We start from the raw sequence: 24,286 nt of genomic DNA, 5'->3' as shown, positions 1-24,286 counted from the left end.
AAATAAGATAATCAGATATAAGTTAATTAACTAGCACAGCTTTACAACGTTAAAGATCTTTCAGATGGGTTGAATTCACTGCAGAGCAGATGCATACAGTCGTGGAGAAAGAGGTTTTCTCTCACTGCTTTGATAATTCTTAAAGAAAGGAGAAGAAGAAGAAAGAAAAAAGTAAAAAAAAAAAAAGTAAAATAAAATTAAAAAAGAGAACTTAAACTGGGGCTTTTGAAATAAGCTCTCTGGAAACTGAATTATTGGATATGGTTTCGAAATGAGTTTTGGAGGGATCCAGGGAGACCTGAGGAGGAGTCTAAGGTTGATTCTGAAAGCAGACCTAAAGGGACCAGAGCAGCTGAGGGGTTTAAAGAAGATCTATCTGAGAGTCTCTAAGTGGAGCGGACAACCCGGGATTGAGCATAGACGGAGAAAGCCAGCAGAGGGACTGACAGGAAACCAGAACAGACTCGGTGAATGAAGACTGACACTGGCAAAGGGCTGAAGGATGGAGACTAATGAGCACAGACTGAATGTGGACAACAGCAAAGGGAGATTCATCAGGAGGTTGATGGGACACGGCAGCCTGTTAGAGACTTGGAAGCCATTTCTTGGGCAGGAGAGCAAACTCTTAAAGAATCAAAGAAGCTGTTAAAAGACACTTCCTGGCTGACGAAGCTTTATCAAAAAGACAGGAGCAGCTAGGAGTGACATTAGCTGGGCGGAACATCAGCTGGGTCGATCCAGGAATCAAGAGCTGTAAACCAGAAGAAGCACATCGTCACTGAGAAGGATCAGTTCAACCTATTCCAACTTTGTGTTTGTGAAAGACAAACTTAAAGGGGACATATCATGCTTGTTTCTCCTTTTCACTATGCCAGACTAGGATGCCTGTAAAGCATTTCTGCCCTCGGTACAAGTCATTCAGTTCCTTCATCGCCCCACAATAGCGTTCTCGATATCCTCATTTTAGGCCATTCTGAAGATCTCGTTGAAACGCTCCGTTTGGAGAATGACCTCGCAACGTCACAGCCCTTTGCGCTCTGATTGGTCAGTTCTATCAGAGGGGCGGAGGGGGTAGAGCCAGGGGGTGGTTTTTGCAGCATGGCAGTATTTACAAAATCGCCATATTGGATGGGGAAGACCGAGCGAGTTTGCTGTTTGCCAAAACTTCACCGTAAGGCATTGATAGCACTAATAAAATGGCAGAGTGTAGGATACGTCCTTTTGTATTGGACCCCGAGTCAGACCCGGACGGTTCTGCAGCTCAGGAGGAAGAAAATCCACCTGGACACAGATCATCTCAGGACGCTTCAGTGTGGTGAGTCAAAGCGGTACTGTAACATGTATAGTTTATACGTGGAAATAAAGGCAGGCTTCCCCAATAAACTATTTCTATAACAGGATCCATCATGCTGAAAGTGTAGTCTAAAGATCGCCTCTACCGTCAGTTCCTCACTATGTTATTACCGCAGCATTATTGTAGTCCAGGTTCACAGTGCATGTCAGAACAAGCATGCAAATATCACGGTCTCACAAGTATTACGACGTCTGTTAATTCTACAGCGTTTCAACTGCTAATTCACCATGTAAAGCTGAGCTGCTCAGCAGAGCAGAGTCCCTGTATCCAGCACTCAGTCAGTCGGCTCTTGGTGGGTGTATCCCTCGGTGGTGGTTGTGTGACTAACTGACATCACAGAGGAGGAGCTGCTTTATCAGATTACTCCAATAAAAAGAAAGGATCCTCGTGTCGTCACGAAGGTGGAAATCTCGCGGCCAACTGGCAATGACCTATTTTCAGAGGCATCAAATCTTGTTCTAGGATATCAGGAAAAATACAATATCTCATTTTTTGAAAATTCAGGGGGTGTAAGGTCTTGTTTTCAAATTTATTATATTATATGTAAGTATTAAATTATGGATTGGCATGATATGTCCCCTTTAAGGCTGGCTGATCTACTCTTGTTTGCCCTTCCTCTAACTTGACCATCCACCAAACTGTCTACAGTCCAGTTTTACTCAAACTGGCTCACCATCTGACTGTTTTAACATGTTTTATCCTAATGTAATGTTAAATATTCACCCTTCCATGAATCACACACTACATGTCTTTTGGAATTCATTTTCTTTGACAATTTTCAAGGTATCCTCAATGCAAATGCTCCCTTTCCATCTTTCGAGTGATTTCCCGGGCAACATCTGAGCTGCTTCTCCTACTTCAATCTCTTCCCTGTCCATCCACAGGTCTGTGCCCTTCTCTTTGCTGTCTGCCTGGATTCCCTCTAAAAGTAAGGTGGCAACACACATGGATGCAATGGAAACTTCTGGTCTTGTGAATGTGTAATGAATGTATGACAATGTTGGTCTCCATCTTGTAGAAAATATGTTAAGAAAGGAAACTACCTCAGCAAACCTGACTCAGATTTGCTGTAAATGGTCTTTGAAAAAGGTTAACCAAGACTGCTCTCATTATTAAACTTAAACATCCAACCCACTGGTGTAGGTTTGATGCCAAACTATACAGGACATTGTTTTAAAATCTGCATGATCAAGCTGCCCCAATGAAGACATTCATTTGTTTAGAAAAAGGCAGATCCTGAAGTTTGCTCAATATTGCTGCTGTTTCTGTTTCACCCTGACAGGGTGACTAAACAAACAAAAACAAACAAGGTCTTTAGAAATTTCGTGCAAGAGAATCCTGGCAGGATTTCAACAACAGACAACAGCTGACCATTTAGGGCTCTAATTTCGTAGACCAGGCGCAAGCACAGGAGCACCTGCCCTGCGCCGGCCTTCGTCGCGCGGACAGGGTGTGACCGGTGCACTTTGCAAGTTTCCTGCAGTGCCAAGAGAGGTGCAGTCAAGGCCCAGAGGAGTGCAGAGGAGCGCAGAGGAGGGCGTCCCTCCGCGCAAATGGCAGAGAGGGAGGAGAAAAGGCGTGAGTGGGTTTAACACAGCCGAGCGCTGTTTTCACCAATCAAATGAGCGCCTCTCCTCATCTTTAAATGCCCTGCAGCCGAGACGCAGCGTCTGATTGGTCTGAGTGATCCCCAGCACCGCGGAAACAGTGTGCTGGAAAGACCCGATAGCGGAGATGGTCAGAGCCGCTGTCCCTGATGTAGGAGAATGGACAGTGGGGCACATCGGAGGACACGAAGCACGTCACCGTGTGGGCCAGCTCCCGGGACAGATTTAATCTGCTCCTTTGTCATTAATAGGAGTACAAAATGAAGAGACAGTTACACAGCTGGCTTATCCATTCAGAATACTTTTGATCCACCTGCACTCCTGGTTTGTCATCACCAAATAGCAGAACCTTTGGTGATATACTGTAAACTCTCCTGGTGTCTCCACCTCATCCTCCTTACAATAATGTACTCCATCTTTTTAGATCACGTTAATAATAAAGACTAAAACAGAGAAATATGGGAAATCACGGGTAAATCCTGAGTGACAAACATTTATTTTGTCTCTTTTTTCTTCGTCTTTTCTTTCCCTCTTTTCTTTGAATTAAATGAAATGAGAGAACCAGCTATACTCAGTATCAGATGTTAAGGCTGTTTATTGTTTAATTGTAAGATGTACATCAAACTTCCAGCTGCCGTCAGGTTAACTTTCCATTATGACAAACGGCTTTGATCTGACATCAGATGTGACGGGACAGTTAATAGAGATATAAATGTATATGCTGGTTCAGACGGTTACATTAATTAATATTAATAGTGATTACTGTGATTGTTTATTGCATTAAAATGTGCCTGACACTCTGGAAACCTGCCTCTGAGGCTTTGTTGACATGAGCGCACATGTGTGCCTGTCACAAAATTAAAGCTGCGGATGGTGCACTCCGCTTTGTGCCGAGAACAGACAAGGTTGGAGCTGGCGAGCTTTCAGCGCATTTTCTGCACTATTTTTGGCACGAAATTGTCACTGCGCCAACATGAATCTACCAACACCTTCACCTGGTGCACCGTCACACCCATCTTTGCGCAGATGGTCTACTAAATTGTCAAATTGGCAGTGCATGGCGGGACGCCACACGAAAATAGCACTGCGCAGGGTGCGCCAGGCTTGCGCCCCTTGCGGTGCGCCACAAAATTAGAGCCCTTAGAGTCAATAGACCCTGCTGGATGGCACAGCGTCGTAAGGTCCACAGGACAGCTCTTACCACTGTTTTTTTTTTTTATTTCACACAAACACACACAAGCCAATTCGCCCTGTTGGATGTGGCTGGGGTGTCAGACGCCTCTACGCTTGAGTTCAAAATATTGAACTTTCGACATGATTTCGCTTGAGGCTGTGCCGTGTCTGCCAATCAGCGATGCCATTCCCCCACAATGTCATTGATTTGATGATGGTGGGGTGAACTGCCACCTGCTCCGACCCCAACCCTGCTGGAAGATGGAGGAGAAAATAATCTGTGTAGTGTGTCATTATCCACAGTTATACGATACGACGTGTGTACTCTACAGAGACCGGAAAAAAAGAAGCAGGCTTGGGTGAAAGTCGCTGAGGAAACAGATTTTGAAGGTAAGTTCTGTAAATATTAGTTGCTAGCTGGATTTGCCTGCACGTTTTGTCGTAAAAGTTGTAAGAGCCTGATACAGAGGAGGGAGGAGTGGGGCAGGGGCAGAGCCAGGGAAAAGATGGGAGTTCTCTGTGGTCCTCTCCTTCCTCGACCCCTTCATTATCCCCAGGGAGACCTCCGGGAACATGGGTCTAGGGGTTGAGGATGAGATCGCAGGGAACAGCCAGGCAGGGCCAGTGGAGGTGGATTACCAGGGAGAGGCAGCAGGCCTTGATTGTGATCTCCAAAGCTTTCACACACTCTCCTGTCATGCTTTTGAAACCACAGCTCATTGTTTTTCAGCTGCTCTTTTGGACTTTCCGTCTTTAAATGAGCGGGCTCTCCACTCTGCCTGCACAGTGACGCGCGTCAGCCCCTCAGATTGTCAAAAATAGTCCAGATTCTCGTGTTCATGCGGTGCATTACAGGCATGACACATGTTTAAATTCGCAAATTTGCGTCCTGTGTGGCCGTGGCATAAGAGGTTTTTCTTTAGTGGAACGTGTCATTCAAAGCTCAGGGTGTTATTTTGAATCACAGGGGGAAGCAGGAAGACACGACAGAGTTTTAACTACAGTGTCAAAGTTCAAAGGACAAAATCATTAACATGTCTGCACTGACAAGCCTAGTTTCTCAACAAAATGACATCTGAGACACATTTATTCATTGTTCATACTTAATACAGAGAAGTAAATGTTAAATAAAATGAATAAATATGGCTTCCAGTCTGGGTGATAGACATAGCAGCTGCCAATCTGTAGAGTGCCGGCGCCCTCAACCCTTTTTCTTTCTCCCGAATCAAATATCAAATATTGATGTAAACGAGGCGTCAAGCCCACATCTAACTGCAGAATGAGTCACTACGGGAAAAACTCGAGAGAGAAGACAGAGCCACCCGACGAGAAGAGTAAAGATACTCGTTCAAGCTTCTTCCAGCAATGCAAGCTTGGGGAAGCTAAGGCTAATGGGTGCAACCATACTGTCCGAGCTCAAAACATTCGGAGGGAGAACAACAAAAAGCTGACATCGATAACGTCAACCATGAAATCCCTTGAACAAGCCATCCAGAAGATGGGGGAGCGTTTGACTGATCTGATAGCCGTATTAAATAGACGCAGGAAGGGTCTGCTCTTGGCTAGGCTGCTCAGCTACCTGTTGCACCGTGAACAACAACTCGAGGCACAATGTAAGGACTTGGAGAACTACACAAGAAGAAACAACCTGCAGATCGATGGAGTTGCTGAGGGCTCAGAGACAGGTGATATGGTGAAATGGACAAAGGCTTTTTCGATGGAGTTACTGCATTTACCACTGGACTTCACCCTACAGCTGGATTGAGTAACAGATCCCTTCAGGAAAAGCTGAAGGATGAAAATGCCCCTCCGAGATCGCTCATAGCAAGACATGTCTTATACAAAGCTTGGAGCATGAAGAACCTGCACTACAAGGATAAAGTAACTAGATGGACCCCAATTACTCAGTGGCTCTACAGTGGAAAAGATGCAACTATGCAAGCAGTTGGCAACAAAACAACCAGCTGATCATCTTATTTGACAAGAGCACTACATGGGGAGGAGGGAAGATGACCCACAGCTTCATCCAGGACATGGAGACTCTGAAGAGTAAGAACCGCTGATGGAGGCGAAAAACGAGCTCCAATTATCTATGGTGATTAGAGACAAAAATCTCTTAAGTCTGTTTCCAGTGAAGGCACGCAAGTGCCTGGTTTGATCATTTGTACACTGAAAAAAGGGGAAAGAGGGGGTTGTTCAATTTTCATATACATAGTTCGCAAATACAACACAATTTATTCTTATTCTTCCTCAAAACATATGTAAGTCATGTTAATTACTTGTGATCTTGAGGAATGTGAAGTGAACAAGTTTCAGTCATGTTCAAAAAAAAAGGAAACAGTTATGTTTGGTCCGGAAACTCCGCCCCCTGTGGATCCTGTTTTTGGAGGGAGAGCTGTACATCCGTCATCTTTTCGCTAAGGCTGGAAGAGGAATGCGTGTTTAGACGGCTCCCTACAAGGTAAAGATGAATTTAATATTGTAAAATTTCGGTCAGAATTACAGGTAGTGACCTTAATGTACTGTTTTAACCAAGCTAATGTGCTCTACCGAGCAACATATTAATGTCAATGTCAATGCTCAGGTTAGCTTAAGGTAACACGCATTTGCCATACATACGCGGCTGTTGGCAAGTATTTTATTTTATCACATTTATTTAAACGTACACAAAACACATGTTTGAATATAGTAAATATTTGAACTTTAATCTAAATTTCGTTGTATCCACTCTTTAGAGGGCTATTCATGGCAATGAAGTTAATGTTCTAGTTAGCTTAACGGTGGGGGTGGGGGGGCTGTAACCGTCGCATGTGCTTGCCCATACATGAGCCTGCTTCAGAGGGAGAGTGAAGCTGTAGCATGACGGTTATCGGTAAGCATCATTCCTTCAATTTACGTTAACCTTTCAAGTCTATGCTGGTGAACCAATACGCCATTTTTCCTGTATTTACAGTAAAAACAAATCAGTTAAAGCAACGATGGCGGTCACGTCACTATGCCACGAACACACACAAATGCCCCGCGCGCACACACACACGTAAGCACACACACAGGGTACCGACAGTGAGCGGGCAGACGGCCTGACAGTAAGTGTTAAAACTGAGCACAGAGGAGGGACATTGTGCCCTTTTTTAAACTTAGTTTTAGGGGGAGACAATGCAGAATTAGTCGACTTTCTTCCTTAACATCTGTCAAAATAAAGCTGGCATGATCGTCCCGCAGCACAGGGAGAGACAGAGGCAAAGCGAGCTGCGGGTTGAATGAGGAGAGAGAGGAGGGTATCGCCTCATTGCGTTATAATACAAGGACAATACAGCGTTAACTGATTTTGTCACAGCAGTTGCAGTCAAAAGCCCTAAAGCAACCGATTGTGAAGTTGATTCACAGCTGGGTTGAGTGAATTCAGCTGAAGTTTATTCCAGTCTCTCAGAGATCGTTTCAGTATTAAGATCATACTGATTTTTTTTTTCATCCAGGCTAAATGACTGTCTGAAGGACCAGGACATGACAAAGAGATTTTAAAAATATGTATTTTTCATTCATTTATAGGTATTTGAGAGTGGAAAACCAGGTGACCCCCCCACTCACTTTGAACACAGTTTCACAGGCTCTATTATAAATTGTGAGTATTATTGAAGTGATTTTGATGATTTGCATTATATGTTTTACTTGGTCTTCAAATTTTGCTATTAATTTCTGAAAAAACAACAGCATTTTGTTCACAGTGTGCGACTTTTGCAATGTAATTTACTGGAGCCAAATTCCTAGTTAAACAAATGCTGTCTCACACAACAGTCCTTTTAAGATTCTTACCATGATGTAGGTCATAGTTTTAATTCACTGTCTGTTGTATTTTTTTTCCTGAATAGGTATTTGGTCCAGTCACAGACCAGTGACAGCTTTGCATGTGACACATTCCAAAGGCTCTGTAGTAAATGGTGAGTATTATTCAAGTTACTTGGATTTCTTTACACAGACAGTCAAAAGTCATGTATATGACAATGTTGCTATTAATTTCTGAAATATTAATATAGTGTTAAAATGTCAAGAAAATACACATTGTCCAGTTTACTAGTTCTGCAAATATATGCTAATACATCAGGGCTGCAATCAATCTTACTATCATTAAGGTATTGTGTCATCCTTGTGACAATAGTTTCAAAGATTTGTGTCTGATTATGAAGTATAACCTGACTTATGTAAATGATGTGTGTTTAATGAAAGAAATTCCCCTCTGAAAGCAATTCAAGTGCCCCCTCAAAGTGACCTGCTGAGTCAACATCTCCATAGGACTGTTTCAGCACTGTGTATTATAGCCCTTGAAGTTAGGATTTTTGCAGTATTTGATCACAGTATTTTTGACAAGTGTGCATTTGAATAACACAATAAAATAACTATGAAGAAGTGTGGAACTGTTAGTGAGGAAGCTGTGTGGGGGGTGTGTTGGGTTGGCTTGCCAGTAATTTCTCTCTCTCTCTCCCTCCCTACCCACCCCTCACCCCACACCTCACCCTTTTTTTCTCCACAGTGAATGTGGCACTGTAAGGGGTGTTCAGTGGTTGTTTCAAGTAGGTTAGAACTACTACACCATTACAAACTCAAACATCCACATTTTGGACGCACAACCCGTTACCCATGTACATATTCAAAATGTCCATGCACATTTAAGACATGGAATGCTTTAGTTGTACATCAAAGTAGAGTGCATTCCAAACAGGTTAGTCCATTGCAAAAAGAATTGGCTACTTTTAGCTATCACTTATGTGCATGTAAAAATCTAGCAAATGAAAGGGAGTACTTTGTTCATATCAACACACATCTGAGGAGAAATGAAAATGTTTGTTGCATGTTTTTAGGCTGTAGTTTTCAAACCAATATTTATGGAACGTTTAAGTCTCACAAGAGTCAACGGCATACACCTCACACCCTAACTGATTTTATACCAGGTATTGTGAAAACAACTAAGTTAGCATCACCATCGTTGCATGATTCATTTTCTGATTGCCAGGACGAAGAGAGTGTGGAAGAGGAAGTTTCTGATACATCACTAGATCGGAAAAGCCATCACGAGGCACTTCCAGGTGTAATTCAGCAGCAGCTTGCAGCATCCTTGCTTAAGTTGGAATATTTAGTGCATGTTCCAGGTACAGCTATTGATGAATTCTTACAGGAAGTTTACTACTTGATAAACTCTGCATCAGTTCCATTCTCTAGAAGCTTAGTAAATGATATTCTTGAGCGTAACAATCTCCAGCTTGATGACTCTGTAGTTACAGAAATCACCACAGCTATTTGCTCAGCTAACCCAGTTCAAAGAGCAATTGAAAAAGGTGGCCCACTTAGTACTTCATATCAGCGTAAACAATATTACAAGGAAAAATTCAGTGTTGTGGAACCAATTACCTACATACTTGATCATAAAAAGAAACAGACTTTTTAGTATGTCCCACTGCTTAAAACCTTGCAGCAAATATTAAATTGCAGATATATTCTTGATAAGTTTATTGAGAATCATAGAGGACACCAGGACATTAAACTTGATACTGATTATGAGTTAAGGTCCCCTGAAGATGGTTTACATTTTAAAGAAAACAGCTTTTTGAATGCTGAGGAGTTACGAATATCACTGCGTCTGTACGTGGATGATTTTGAGATCTGCAACCCTTTAGGTACCACTCGTAAGAAGCACAAGCTGTGTGGTGTGTACTGGGTACTAGGTAATCTTCCACCTGGCTCTCACTCATCTTTGACATCTATTTACCTTGCAATACTTTGCAAAAGTGTTGATGTGAAAACATATGGTTTTGACAGAGTGCTGGAGCCTCTTCTGCAAGATCTTAAAAGTTTAGAGGAGCATGGTGTGTATGTCCCTTTATTAGGTGTGTCACTTAAAGGTACTGTGCAGAGTGTTGTGGCTGATAACTTGGGAGCACACAGTATTGCAGGCTTCACTGAAAGTTTTTCGGGGGATTTCTTTTGCCGCTTTTGCACAGCTAACCGTGGTGAAATTGAATCTGACTGTGTTGCTTCTGGTGTTTTCAGCCTTAGAACTAAAGAGGTGCATGCAGGTCATGTAAAGACAGCACTCAGTGATAACACTCATTGTGTTGGTGTCAAACGCGGATGCGTTTTAACCAATAATCTGTCCCGTTTTCATGTTGTCTCTGGGTATCCTCCCGACATTGGTCACGATATTTTGGAAGGTATTGTGCCGGTCGAGTTGGCTTATTGCTTGTCATTAATGATATCAAAAAAGTTGTTTACATTAGATGAGCTGAATAAAGCTATTTTGGTGTTCCCGTTTAAATGGTCAGACAAAACAAATAAGCCAAATGTTGTACCACAAAATCTTTTTGGTTGGAAAACTATCGGAGGCAACGCCCATGAAAATTGGAGCCTACTGAGGTTTCTTCCGTTTTTGATTGGACCTTTAGTGCCAGAGGATGAGCCTGCTTGGCTTGTCTTAATGGATTTAAAGGATATCATTGAGTTGGTTGTTGCTCCTTTGCATACTGACGAATCCATCTCGTATCTTGAAAGCAAAATAGTTGAGCACAGACAGAGGTACCAAGAGCTGTTTCCTGATAAAAGACTTCTACCTAAGCATCACTATCTTGAGCACTATCCTCAGATGATGAAATGTTTTGGCCCTCTTGTTGCACTGTGGACAATGCGATTTGAAGCCAAACATAGCTTTTTTAAGCAGATTGTGAGGCACTCTAGTTGCTTTAAAAATGTACCCCTGACTTTGGCTTCAAAACATCAGATGATGATTGCATTTCACATGAACTCACCATCTTATGGTAAATCTACCCTCCACTTACCAAGTGTGTCCACAGTTCCACTTGATGTATTGAAAGAGGAGGTGGTTCAGGCTATCAGATCTAAATATCCAAACCTATCTGGAGTGCATCTTGCCAAGAGTGCATCAATTAGTGGCATAGCCTACAGCAAAGGTATGATAGTTGCCCATGGATCAGTAAGTGGGTTAACGGAGTTTGCTGAAATCATTCAGATGTGTGTTATAAACGAGGAGTTGTTCCTCATTGTAGAAGAACTATGTGGGTGGTACAGTGAACACTACAGAGCCTTTGAGGTATACTTTTCACCTTCAGGAGACACAAAACTTGTGGCACTCAGTCAACTCAATGACACCTTTCCACTGGCCGTTTATTCGGTTGGATCGAGGCGGATGGTGACCTTAAAGAGGCATATCTGCATAAAAGGTTGGTTGACTGTCAGATTGGTACTTAACAGTTGAGGGCACATTAACTTGATTTTTCAGTTACCCTTTGTAAACACAATTTAGAGTTGCATTAATTGAGTCAAAAGAAAGGTTGCACATCCCTCACATAGCATAGCAAGATAATAAATACAGGCAGGGTCTTTTAGGACAGGTTTTCTTTTTAATATTGCATACATTTTAAAGGCAAAATGAATAGTATTTTCATTTTATGGGAAAAATGTTTTGAATCCTTTTCAATCATCACCCCAAGATTTCTGGGGTGGTGTCTGCATCACACCCTTCGTCTATATTTTATCCCATTGTACTGTGTTGAGGATGATTCTGAGCACTTAACTCTTTTTCAGTGGCGTGTTTTTTTTAATCTGTCTGTAGAAATATGATAGGTGTATTTGGGGAATTTTAGCATCTAATTATGAAGAATAATACAGAGTGCAAGCAAGTAATGACAGATGAGGCCTTATCTGCATTTAACATTTAAACTTGAACATTTGAAAATCGTTCATGGCTACATTGAAATCTATGCCGCTCAGTTTTTAATTTTGGGCTGTCAACTTTGTCATCTGAATGACTCGTCTGATTGGCCTTTACAGAAGCCACTGGTTTTTCTATATGGAATGTATATCAGCCAATAACAATCTATGACCATTCAATTAGAGCATCCTTAGACGCAACCAGGTGCCAGTTTGTAGGCATCCATTCAAGAGGAGTGAGAGAAAAGACCAACTTTAATTGTTGTTTCTAAAAGTGCAACTGACAAATCCTTCTCATTCTGCCTCAAGCTTTGTTTCGACATGTAGTATTTTAGTACTGTTAGGTTGTAAAGGGATGGATATAGGTGTTGCACAATACACAATTGTTTTTTTTTTCATAAATATTTTCAATGGTCTTTATCTATGTTGTCTGTCACACACTACTAACCAGCACATAAGGATTCTTCTTTCCACTGTGCTTACCTCTAGCCTGGTGTTTTACCACATGGTATTTCATACATAGGGGTTCACATTGTACCTCGGCATATCTAAACCCAAAAATGAATTAATCTTAATTCAACTTTGAATTAAATTGGCTGAGTAATTTAAAAATTAGAAACCTAACATCTCATAGAACAATTATTTTCCTTTTAAAATAATGAAATGTGTGTCTAAAACTTAAACAATATGCAGTATTCTTTTTTAAAATTGAGTCTTTTTCATCCTTTTCACAGAATAAGACAAAAATATGGATCCCCCTACCATTCTCAAAGTCATCCTGGGGGACAATAGCTGCCAAAGATTGACTTTCAGCAATGGACTTCCTGGATCAGTCAGTGAACTTGTTGGTGAGGTACAAAGACAATGTGGCCTTGACTCAAACTTCAGACTTCAGTTTATGGATGAACTATTTGGAAATGAATTTATGAACCTGACCTCAATGGATGAAGTACAGAACAGAAGCACCATCAGAGTGATTCACATGACAGAAGCCTCAACTTCCCAGTGTTCCACCTCTGCTGCTGATTTGTGCCCTTATATATCCGAGGAATCTTCATCCCTGTCTAGTGGGTGTGTTGACACAGACATACTCTCTTCACCAGATTCATCAGAGTCGTCCAGCTCCAGGTCATTTTGGCCAAGCGTCTTCCATGTTCCTAAGTTAAGCTATGATGCGGAACTGAAACTTGAGCAGGGCAACATAGCATACAAGGAAACTGGTACCTTACTTACTCCAGATCCTAAATTGAAGTCAAACATTCTTGAAGGCTTGGTGCAAGAAATAGTCAGGTACAAAGTGTATGTAACTGATAAACAGTTTAACACGGTAGGAGAGGCCCTTATTGCCAAGCATCCCTGCCTGACCGAAAAAGGCTCACTGACTGGATATGCAGGGTGGAAAGCCAGCTTAAAAAACAAACTGGCAATTTATCGCACTCACTTGAGAAAGCTGGGGTGTCCGGAGGTGATGGTAAACTCCCTGAAGCACAACCCAGAGGGCAGAGCAAGTGCTGCTTTTGGCATCAAGAGACCAAGACGGTCTGAGGTGAACTATTGTCCTCCCTACCCCACTGGAGAATCTGATGCAAGCCTTGAACGTGTCAGAGTGGAACTTCTCTCAGACGTTAAAAAGAGGAACAACAGGGAAGTGGTGAAGATGAAAATGGAGAAGACGTTTGCTTATAGGAGATATGAACTGATTCGTGACACACCCATGATTAAAGACTTTCAAACAAGATGGCCAGCGCTGTTCGAAACAAGTGAGGTGGGTGTGTATAAAATGAACTTAGAATGTGATCTTGTCTTTGGGTTGTCTAGCAGTATGCATATAGATTGATTAAAAAACAATTTATGAATCCTGAGATGGCTCATAATTCATACCTATGTGAATGTATCTTTCTCAATGCTCATTGTGGTTAATCAGTATAAAACCTTTAAATGAAAGCCCTCTAAGTATGCGTTTTAATGTCTTGCTTTCAGATAAATGCAGAATTTAAGCGCATTACCACCATACCACTGCAATCCAGATTTCTTTCCCAGCTAGATGTTCTTTCTGACAAACTTCTGAAGCTCTTTGAAAAGAGAGGAGGACAAATTGGCAAGCGACTACAGAGCATTCTGGCACACATGACTGAAGTAAGAATGTGTTTTGGAAAAGGGTAATATTGATTTGAAGTTGCATGTATTTGTGGAAATAATTCTAACCAACTGATCTCCTCTGTATATCCTTCTCAACTTAGGTCGATGATGTAGATGTAGGACGGGAATGCGTCATCAAGGGACTCTGTGTGTACCTAAATGAGGACCCGAACAGTCTTGTGAGAGAGTACACGGTGAGTACGATGATCAGGGATTAGTATTTTAATTAAACTTTTTGCTCGTAGGTATGTTTTTGAAACAAAAATGAGCCAGTATTTTGTTTAAATTAATAAAACCTGTAGTTGAGAAGAGGATGTTCTTTGCTCAACTAGTCGTGAACAATAACTGACTATTTTTCATATTTAGTTTGTACATTTAACCCTCATACCTGAAGGGAACGTTTGTGTATGTTCTTTATATTTTTGAAGTGGATATGCTTTTCCTCAGTATATTTGTTATACAACATACTAACTGCTGTGGGACACCCCCAACTTAGTCTGTTTTCTGGGCTAACATTGGCACAAATTAAGGGACCTGAGGTTGGGTAAAGGACTGAAATTCAGCTCCTTGAATTTTTTAATAGCAAAAAGCAGGTATAAAATGTCAAAAAAAAGTTTCCTCTGTAAAATTGACCAAGTACTCTTATTAAAGCATCCATTTCAGCACAGAAGTTAAGTCAAATGTTTGTGTTTTTGATTTAATTTGGTCCCATTTGTGACTTTACACTCTTCAGGCTGATGAAGCTTTCCAAGGATCCATTGAGGACACCACCGTTGGAATATACATCATCAAACCAGATGCCACCAGTAAACCAGAGGACATCGGGGTCGTCCTTGAAGGCCAGATGATACTGCGTGGTCTGGACAATGTTGCATTTGGTGCTGCAATGTTGTTTGGCTTAATGTATGCTCTGGACCTCAACTACCCCACTGAACTGAAGTATACTTTTGAAGTGCTCCAGAAAGTTGTGATGGAGCTTGACAGCAACACTCTATCCAAGAAAGCCCAAGTTCTCAAAAACAGACTCTGTCAGTGAGCTGTTGCCATACATGATGAGGCTGAGACATTACAGTTCTCCATGTTTACCCCTTGGAATATTGATGATGCTTTGAGCACTTACAAAACTTGCACTGCCTTTGTTTGCTACCTCTGTTCAAATATGGGGAGCCTTGTGTGAAACATTGCTGAAGTTCAAGACCACAGAACTCTGGTCTACCATGTTAGCCCCTTGGCATATGGACAGTTCATTTCACTTGTACCTGAAAGGATGCAGCTCACATGCATTGCCTTTATGTTTGCTACCTTTGTTCAAATATGGGGAGCCTTGTATGGAACATTGCTGAAGTTCAAGACTGCTGAACTCTAGTCTACCATGTTAGCCCCTTGGAACATGGACGGTTAATTGCACTTGTACCAGAAATGATGCAGCTCACATGCACTGACTACAAGTTTTTTTCAGCAATATTTGTTCATAACGTGTGCTTAGAATTTGCAATTCAGGAGTGTTTGGGATACTCTTAACAGTTATAAATTGTGTTTTTTCTTTCCACTATTTGATCACAAGTGTCGTTTGAAAAGAAAGGGATACTTTGTCTTGATTATTGCCATGTGTTTTGAACACACATACTCCATTGTGAAACAGTGTTTATTGAGGTTTAGTTTTAAGTTGGAAGCTGTTGGAGGTCAGACAGTATTTGTCCTCATAAGTGACTTGTCTTTATACATTCATTCATGTACACATATTTACACATTTACATTCATGCCTTGGACTATTTTTCATTTCAATTGGTTTTCAATTTTCATCCAGACAGACACACATACTCACACATACAATTGCAAAACACAAATTTTGTTTTCAGAAATAAACGGTTGTAAGAATGTTTACAGATGTTATGGTCAGAAGTGTTAGCCTGGTGAAAGAGGATACGTTGCCCTAACATGTGAACTGTGTTCTTTTTTTGTTTTGTGTACATGGTTTTACATGTGTACTTTCCTACATACTGCTGAAAAGTGGGTTTTGGCTGATTGTGTTTTCTCAGGAATTAGTACTTCAGTGTTGAAGTTGTTTTATTCTTCTACAAAATATAGTTTTTCATGTTATGAAAAGAAATGTTTTTCTCCTGGTCTTTCTTAAAATTTTATGTTAGTAATTTTGGTTGTGGGTTACCTTACATTAATTTGTCTAAGTGAATTAATGTACAGAAACAGTGTAACTTTATATAGGATGTATACAGAAAGTATGCAGAGAATTTATAACCTAATAGTGTGAGCCCTACTTAAAGTTAAGTTAATATAAAAAAAAACTGCAAATGCTGTATATAAATTACTTGCATCGCTGTAACATATAATGATTTAACACACTAAAAATAAAAAAGGCTTGTTAATTTAGATAAGGTAATTTAACATACCATACATAAAAAAGTCATGTTGATTTGAATAAGGTAATTTAACTTACCATAGATAAAAAAAAGTCATGTTGATTGAACATACATTAGTTTTGTATACATAACATAAAATAAAAACTTAAGATCTACATAAAAAAGTTGTGTTATTTGAACAAATAAGGATTAAGTATACTCAGCATGAATAAATGTTTTTTTGTAAACATAACTTTAATATGTGCAACCGATGTACATATTTTTTTCATGTAAATTGAACAGACTTTTTTTTTCAGTGTATGGTTGTATGGTAACACTATAATGAAGTTTAAGAGTGATACTACAGGACGCATTTTTTTGAGGGGGGGGGGTAAAATATGTTCACTAGACCACATAATAGCCCACAATGGGCCCTGTATGTCTCACAAAGGTTTACTCTCAGAGTTAGATCCACCTGACTCAGTTAAGCCAGCCGTCACACTACTCCAATATAAACCAGACTTGAGTGGGTATCTCATGGTCCAACTACGTCATTGTGAAGTGTCTGTTTACATGCAGCGCGATCTTATCACAGTCAGCACGAGGAGACACAGAGAGTACTGCTCCAGCTTTAAAAGACTTTTTGACTTCTGGTAAGTCGTTTTGGTCAGACACAGCCCTCTAACACCCCGCTACTGTTTAAAATGATTGTTGAGATTGTCGATATATATATATATATATATATATATATATATATATATATATATATATATATATATATATATATATATATATATATATATATATATATGGTGTTTGTGTCACTGAAGTACATTTGGCTTTCTACGTCGCTGTCTTGTGTTTACAGAACTCCTTCCTTTTCTTTATTTTCTTCTTTGTTTGTGGTTATCAGGCCGTATCAGTATCTCCTGATATTTTTGTGCTTGCTCACTTGTTGCTACCCTCATGTACTTACTTGTGCATGTCTCCTTTTTTCCAGTGCCTCTGAAGAACGTGCCTGCAGCTGCTCACGGATAGCCACACTCTCTCCTCACCTCTCCAATTTGAAATAAAGACTCTAAAAACTGCTTCTGCCTCCACCTACCTTTGGGTCCGAGAAAACCTGCTGGTTATTAATAATAATAATAATACATTTTATTTCAGGGCGCCTTTCATAGCACTCAAGGTCACCTTACATCAGTAGTAGAGACATAGGGTATCAGTAAAAGTGCATTTAAAGAAGAGTAAAAAGCACGTTTAAAAAGAGACATACAAAACAAAGACAGTGTAAATTAACAGAGGGAGTATGCAAGCTTAAACAGGTGAGTTTTGAGTCTTGTTTTGAAGAGTGGTTATTCATTACAAATGTTTGAGACATTTATATATGTGACAGGCATTATGGAGATGATAGCATGTGTATTGTATGAATGGTTCTGGTTGCCAAAACAAAAATAAAAAAAATATTTTAAAAAAATTAAATGTATACACAAAATTTAAATGAAATAATAACATAAGAGATTGAAATCGTAGTATTGAAAAAAAAAATCTATCTTTTTCTGTAGATTTTCTTTATTTGGTGGTGATTTCAAGCCTTTTGTATATTGTTGAATCTTTTTCTGTTCATTTTGTGGTTTTTATTCTTGTCTTCATATTTCTCTTTTATGTCTTCATTTTTTATTTTTTCCACTGTTCCTTTTATTTTTTAAACTGCCTTTACTACCCTGTTCTTAAAAGTGCTTTTTAAACAAAGTATTTATTTTAAGTAGTAGTAGTTGTACACAGCTTGGAGGATGTGAAGTGCCTTATGTATATCATTAAAGGTAGAGTCTGCAGGAGTTTCGGGTACTTGTCGGGAAACTCAACTTTCAAACTGGGCTCCTCCGCCTTGGCTCAGTGCCAGCAGCAGCACACACACATGCACACACACACACACAGCTTTTGACCATGACTATGTGAACACACTCACTAGCCCAGAAACCACCTGCATCATGTTTCTAGGTGGGAGAGACCCCAGAGCCGTGCACCTGACTTGGCATGTTAGCACAAGCTAAACACAGGAATTTGATACATACCTGGTTAGCAGAAAGCTAACTCTCATCACTCTTCCTCCTGAGCTACCCTCCAAGCTCCTGAAAGGGAGTGAAGTCAAGCTAAGCTTCACCCTCGTCTAGGAAAACGCCTGTTTGGCATTTTGTTTCACTTTGGTTGTTGTTCTTCCTCCGTGCTACATCCACTAACATAGCTGCTCTGATTAGCTTCCTCCACTTGCTATCATCAACACGTTACGTCACTTGCATGCTGGGTGTTCTATGATTGGCTGATATAACCACGGCTACTCTCAACCCAGAAACATCCAGGTACAACCAAAACATCAGCATCCAGGCAGAGGAGGAGGTAGACACAGATACACATGTAGAGATGTGCATAGGAGATGATTAAGCAGGATTAGTCCTGTAATAGCCGATTTTTTTTTTTTTTTTTTTTTTTTTTTAGGAAAATCCAGCAGACTCTTACTTTAAATTAATATTTATTTATCTATTCATTTATTTATATGTATAGTTTTTGTTACAAGGGTCTGTGTTTGAATGTAAGTTTCTAAAGTAGATATGACTGCTGGAGAAAAACAGGAAATCTAGGGTTTGGGGTTAGTGTTAGGGATACATTTGGTTTGTTGGTGAACTAGCTGGCCCCTGAAATGAGGAACATTACATTTATGTCCTTTTGTGTCTAACTCCTGTAATCCACAGATATGTTTTTAGCACCATGGTCTGTCTTGCAGCACATTTAATTACGCAGTATACAGTAAAACTCTGGATGCAGAAATGGGACTCTTTGTGGTCTCCAACAAAACAGTGCTGAGCTCTCAAGTGCCTGACTACTTCCTCCACTCAGCTCTAATAGGACAGCAGCTCGTATCCTCTTGGAACAGAGCACTTTGTCTCCTTATCCCTCTGCAGTCTGTATAAGTGGCAGACAGAAGAATTCGGCTGGTCCCCAAGGATCCACCGCGTGGGCTTAATCTTCATTTACTCCACACTGAAGTTGGTACATTCATCTATAGAAAGTGGCTTTAAAAGATAACCCCCCTGGATTTCATCTCTGTAAAGTGCTTAATAGTGTGTTAAAATAGAATTTAGCACAGAATCAAATTTCACTGTTTGCTGTTTGTAGCATTTGGGTCAGGAGCATTTTGGGATGCAGTCAGACATTCTCTGAGCTGACAATGGAAACGGAGTGAGCAGGGTCAGACATTTGTGTGACGTCACTTAGTTGGTCCACAAAAGTTACACAAGGACAGTCATGTTCTTACAGAGTCTAAGGCTTTTAAAAAACCTCAAGTAAAATCGATCATGTTTTAACTTTCAGGTTTTTTATACTGATATGTTGAGGTAACTGATTTCTTCAGACAAAAACAAAGCATGACACCAAACCTCTTTCCCCTCAAAACCTCAACACAACATCAGAGCAGATGGACGTAGATTTATTTTTAAAAACTGAACTGACAGCAGCTTCTCTTCTTCTTCTTTGGTTTAAGTGGGTGCTGTTGTCCCCTTCTGGCTGTTCTTGCAAATCTGCAACTGTTTCTTAAATGTCTTAATCCATTCTGATGATGAGGCTATTCCGGCTTCTTTAGGTTGGGTTGGTTTTAAGGCCCCAAATAGTTTTCGTCTTGGATGATTTTAGACACCGCGCTGGAAGAGGACAACTTTTCAGGGGCTAGAGGGCACCATGGAGCCCGTATTGGCACAAAGCCATAAAATTTTACATGGGGATGAATTTTGTGGCAAGGTACATTCATGTATCCCAAAATGAAGGAACACAATTTGGGGTTGAAACAGTGAGAGAAATAAAGAATAATTATTGCAAAGGTTTCAGAAGGGCCTAACCAGTGACCCTGGGCTCGGCCCTTACAATGAATAAAATCAACTAAAAAACATAACGATAGGGATAAAATTAATAAAATTTTAACAATAATACATCTCGGAGGATGTCAAGTCAATGGCTGTCATAAAAAGTAAAAGTTCTTTATTTCCCCCCCCCCCCCCCCCCCTGAGAGTGAATTTTACTTTTTCTAACAGCAAATGCTTTATCACATCATTAAAGCCGGATCAACTGGAGACTTTTTGTTTCCAGGTCAGCAGAATTATTCTTCTCACTAACATTGAGAACAGTTTTCAGGTTGTTTTAGTGAGAGAGCTCCAGAACAAGTAGCCCAACCCCAAACACTACAGCTGGATCATTTCTGATGCGCTGGCTAGTATTTAAGCTAAGTAGCTAACAGTGATGCCAGGAACGCTTTGCTCTGCTATGACCCATTTCAGTAACGAGTAATCTATAGCATTACTCTTTCCAAACCAGTAATAAGATTAAATTTACTTGTCTAAGTCACTGTGGGTTATTTTATTTCTTCCATTTTCCTTACTAAAAATTTGCTTTCTTTTTGCATCTCAAGAGTGACAGGAGTCACATATGTGAGAATAGAATAGAATAGAATAGAATAGAATAGAATAGAATAGAATAGAATAGAATAGAATAGAATAGAATAAGAAGTATATAGTGCAGTCTGTTCAGTCTCTGTCTCCTGGATCCTGTCTGCTCACAGCAGGTGAAGCTCTTCCAATGCGGTGTTGGTATCCAGTGTTAGCTCTGTTACCCATGTCTGTGAATAGCATGATGCCACTCTGTTGCCCTCTGTTGCTGGGTTAGTACGGCTAGCTGGTCTATCTTACTGGTGATAGATCTTACATTTCCCATAACCACAGATGGCAGGACAGGTCGGTGTTGTCTCTTCTTAGCCCACATTGCAACACCAGCACATCATCCTCCCTTCCTTCTCCTCAGCTTGTAGAGAGAATCAGCCCTGGCACCAGTTAACATCAACATGCTACAGGCTGCTAACACTTGAAATCTTGTGTGGAAACAATGCAACCATGGTCATGTAGGATCTCTGGAAGTACAAACATCACTGCTAACACAACCAGTTCAGTGTCAATGGCCAAAAAAGACATTGAAATAATGACAGGCTACAAATACACAGAATAAAGAGGAGAAGGAAAAAAGACAAAAAAAAACACACAACAACAATGAAGACAGAGCTGCTGCTACAGGGCAACAGGCAGACACTCAGGCAGCGCCTAGTAACAAATGTCATGTCACATTTTCAGCATGATGACAGCTTGCGTGTATGTCTGTATGTTTGTGTATGTATTTGTATGTATGTGTATGTATGTGTAACATATATGGCCATGAATGCTTGAGAAGTTGTTTGACTTTTGCCTGGAGGAAAGCTGAGTCCTGTCTTTGTAACTCCCTTGATTCCATAAACTAAACACTTCAGTCAGCATAAATCCATTTGTTGATGAGCAGAGCAACATAACGTAGGCTACCTGCAACGAGGCAGATGCTGACAAGCAGGGGCAGGTCCAGACTTTTTAGACTGGGGTGCCCCAACCATGGTGCTGGGGATTATGTAAACCCACATTTTAATATCATTTATTTTTGCTTAGTTGTATTACAGATACAGGATCAACAGACTACAGCTTTAACAAAAATAAATAAAACTGATAAAAAGCAAACTGGGCTAAATCAAAGAGAATGAAAAATAATGATTCAAAGCTAAAATTTGACAGTATTGTAATGCACTAAAAATAGGACAGTACAAGCTTCCTTTATCTGCATTTGAAATTCAAATTGTATAAAATAAATATTTTTGTTTTGTGAGGTAAATATTTCTATGTAAAATCTTAAATATTTATAATGTTTATTTACCAAAAATCTCTGCATTTTCCCTTATAACAGAGCACATAGTCTCTTTTTATTACTCATTATAAACACAATCACACAGTTCTACTAAATGGTGAAGCTCTGTGAGGAGATGGGGGATGCTGTTTACTGCTGCTGAATATAACTAAAAAATTAACTTGTAATCCAACTTAGTTACTTCTAAAATCAAGTAATCAGTACAGTAACTATGTTACTTTTTAAAGGAGTAATCATTACTTTTTCAGGGTACCACTGGCAGCTAATAATATGTATTTATGATTGGGGGAAAAAATCTGTTCATTCTAGCACAGATAGTGAAATGACAGATGATTACTCAGAGGGGATTTTTGTTTTTTTCACTATGAACCTATCAGTGGTTCAGAACGTGATGATAGACTGTTCATAGCAGACCTGTTCTGGGTCTGACTGTGTGGTCCCAGCTGCTGCTCCTCCCCTGCTCTTGAAAAACGGGGTCTGAGAATAATTACTGCATGTGCACCTCTGTTTTGGGTGTGTGTGTCCTCTGAGTGCTTAGTGAGGAGCTTTGAGTCTGACCCCCCCCCCCCCCCCCCCCCCCCCCCGGATTGCAGCGAGAGGGTGAATGTTTTGGATAATGTTGCACTCCAAGGGTCTGCTGGTAATTACCTTCCTGAAAGCGGTTAAATGAGATGACTGCTGACTGCAGTTGTTCCCTTATTGTGCGTTTAAGAGGGCAAAATACTTCACAGTGAAAGGACCAAAGAGACATTAAAAAAAGTTAACTGCAATTTTAAAGTGCTTCTAGGCAACATCTTGTTTTCCTGCGTTTAGGCTGACTTAACTTGTTAAAGCTGAAATTACCTCACCTGCTTTTTACAAAGCTTGGATCTCAGCAACCAGCTCTTGTTAAACGTGTGGAACTGTGGAACACACATCAAGGCCTCTCCTCCACCTCTCCTCCACCTCTTCTCCACCTCTTCTCTACCTCTCCTCCACCTCTTCTCCATCACTATTCAGCGCTGGTGATGGGCAGCTTAGCCTCACAGACACACAGAGACAGCTTGCTAAAGCATCAGGAAAATAAAAGACTGATGCTTGGAATGCTGTGACAACCAATATCTCTCAAGCTGCAAATGAAGTCGGAGGAAACAAGGCAGGGGATGAAAAGAGTCTCGGCTCAACTTTTCTATGAATACCAAACAAAGGGGTGAGACAAGATGCCAAGGATGCATCGGATTTTCCCTTTTAAGGGCTCATCTGACTGACAGCGGTCTGACGATGGGAGGACAACAAGTGCTGATGTTGTGATGGCAGCTTTCCCAGAGCTGGAGTGAGGGTTTGGGTTTGAGCCGGGTTTTGGGTTTGAACAGAAGAGGAATAACTTAGCAGCTGTTTGAAGGCTTCATAATCACCTGAATTAAAAGATGATATCAGAGTGAAGCCAAAGTGTGTTGGGCTCCCCCTACTGACCAGCTTCATAAAATATGGCCATTTATCTGACTGATGTTTATTCCCCTGACTGAGTGTGTGTGTGTGTGTGTGTGTGTGTGTGTGTGTGTGTGTGTGTGTGTGTGTGTGTGTGTGTGTGTGTGTGTGTGTGTGCATGTGCTCTCTTGGAGGTGAAGGTGCTATTTTTACAGCATGGAGAGGATGATACAAAGAGAGAGGTGTAGAGTGGAAACACACAGGATGCCGAGAGGGGACAAGAGGGGAGCTATTTGTGTGGGATAGCTGCACAAGAGGATGCTCTCCTGCTTGTCATTTTGTTCTAGCAGTCGACTTATACCGAACAACACCTGCTTGAAATGTGGAAAATGAACCATTTCTACCTTTTGCACATGGTAAGAGGTTTTTTTTTAAACCCTACTCACCAAAAATACTTACTGAGGCCCGCAGCACCAGAAAGCACAGAAAGTGTTTGCAAACAGAAGCTCTAACACCCCTACAGACACTTAAAAAAACCTCCAGTTTCATGCTTTAAAATGACCTCATCAACCCTCTGGAGAGGGGCCTTTTCATTCTTTCAGCAGCTTCTTGATCCTTCTCTTCTTGGTGTGTTCAAAATCTTCTCTGGGCAAAATCAAGTACAAGACCTTTCACTGGAAAGGTTCTTTAAGGCTTTTTGGATCCAGAGGTTGGGCAGTGACCTAGAGGTGGATTGGGGTAAATCAAAAATGGGTCAGTTTAGTCCAACAACT

Source organism: Halichoeres trimaculatus, unplaced genomic scaffold, assembly GCF_033239565.1.
Source record: "Halichoeres trimaculatus isolate MK-OKI-2021-1 unplaced genomic scaffold, fHalTri1.1 fHalTri1_scaffold_22, whole genome shotgun sequence".
Taxonomy (NCBI): domain Eukaryota; kingdom Metazoa; phylum Chordata; class Actinopteri; order Labriformes; family Labridae; genus Halichoeres; species Halichoeres trimaculatus.
Note: the sequence above shows the minus strand (reverse complement) of the source record.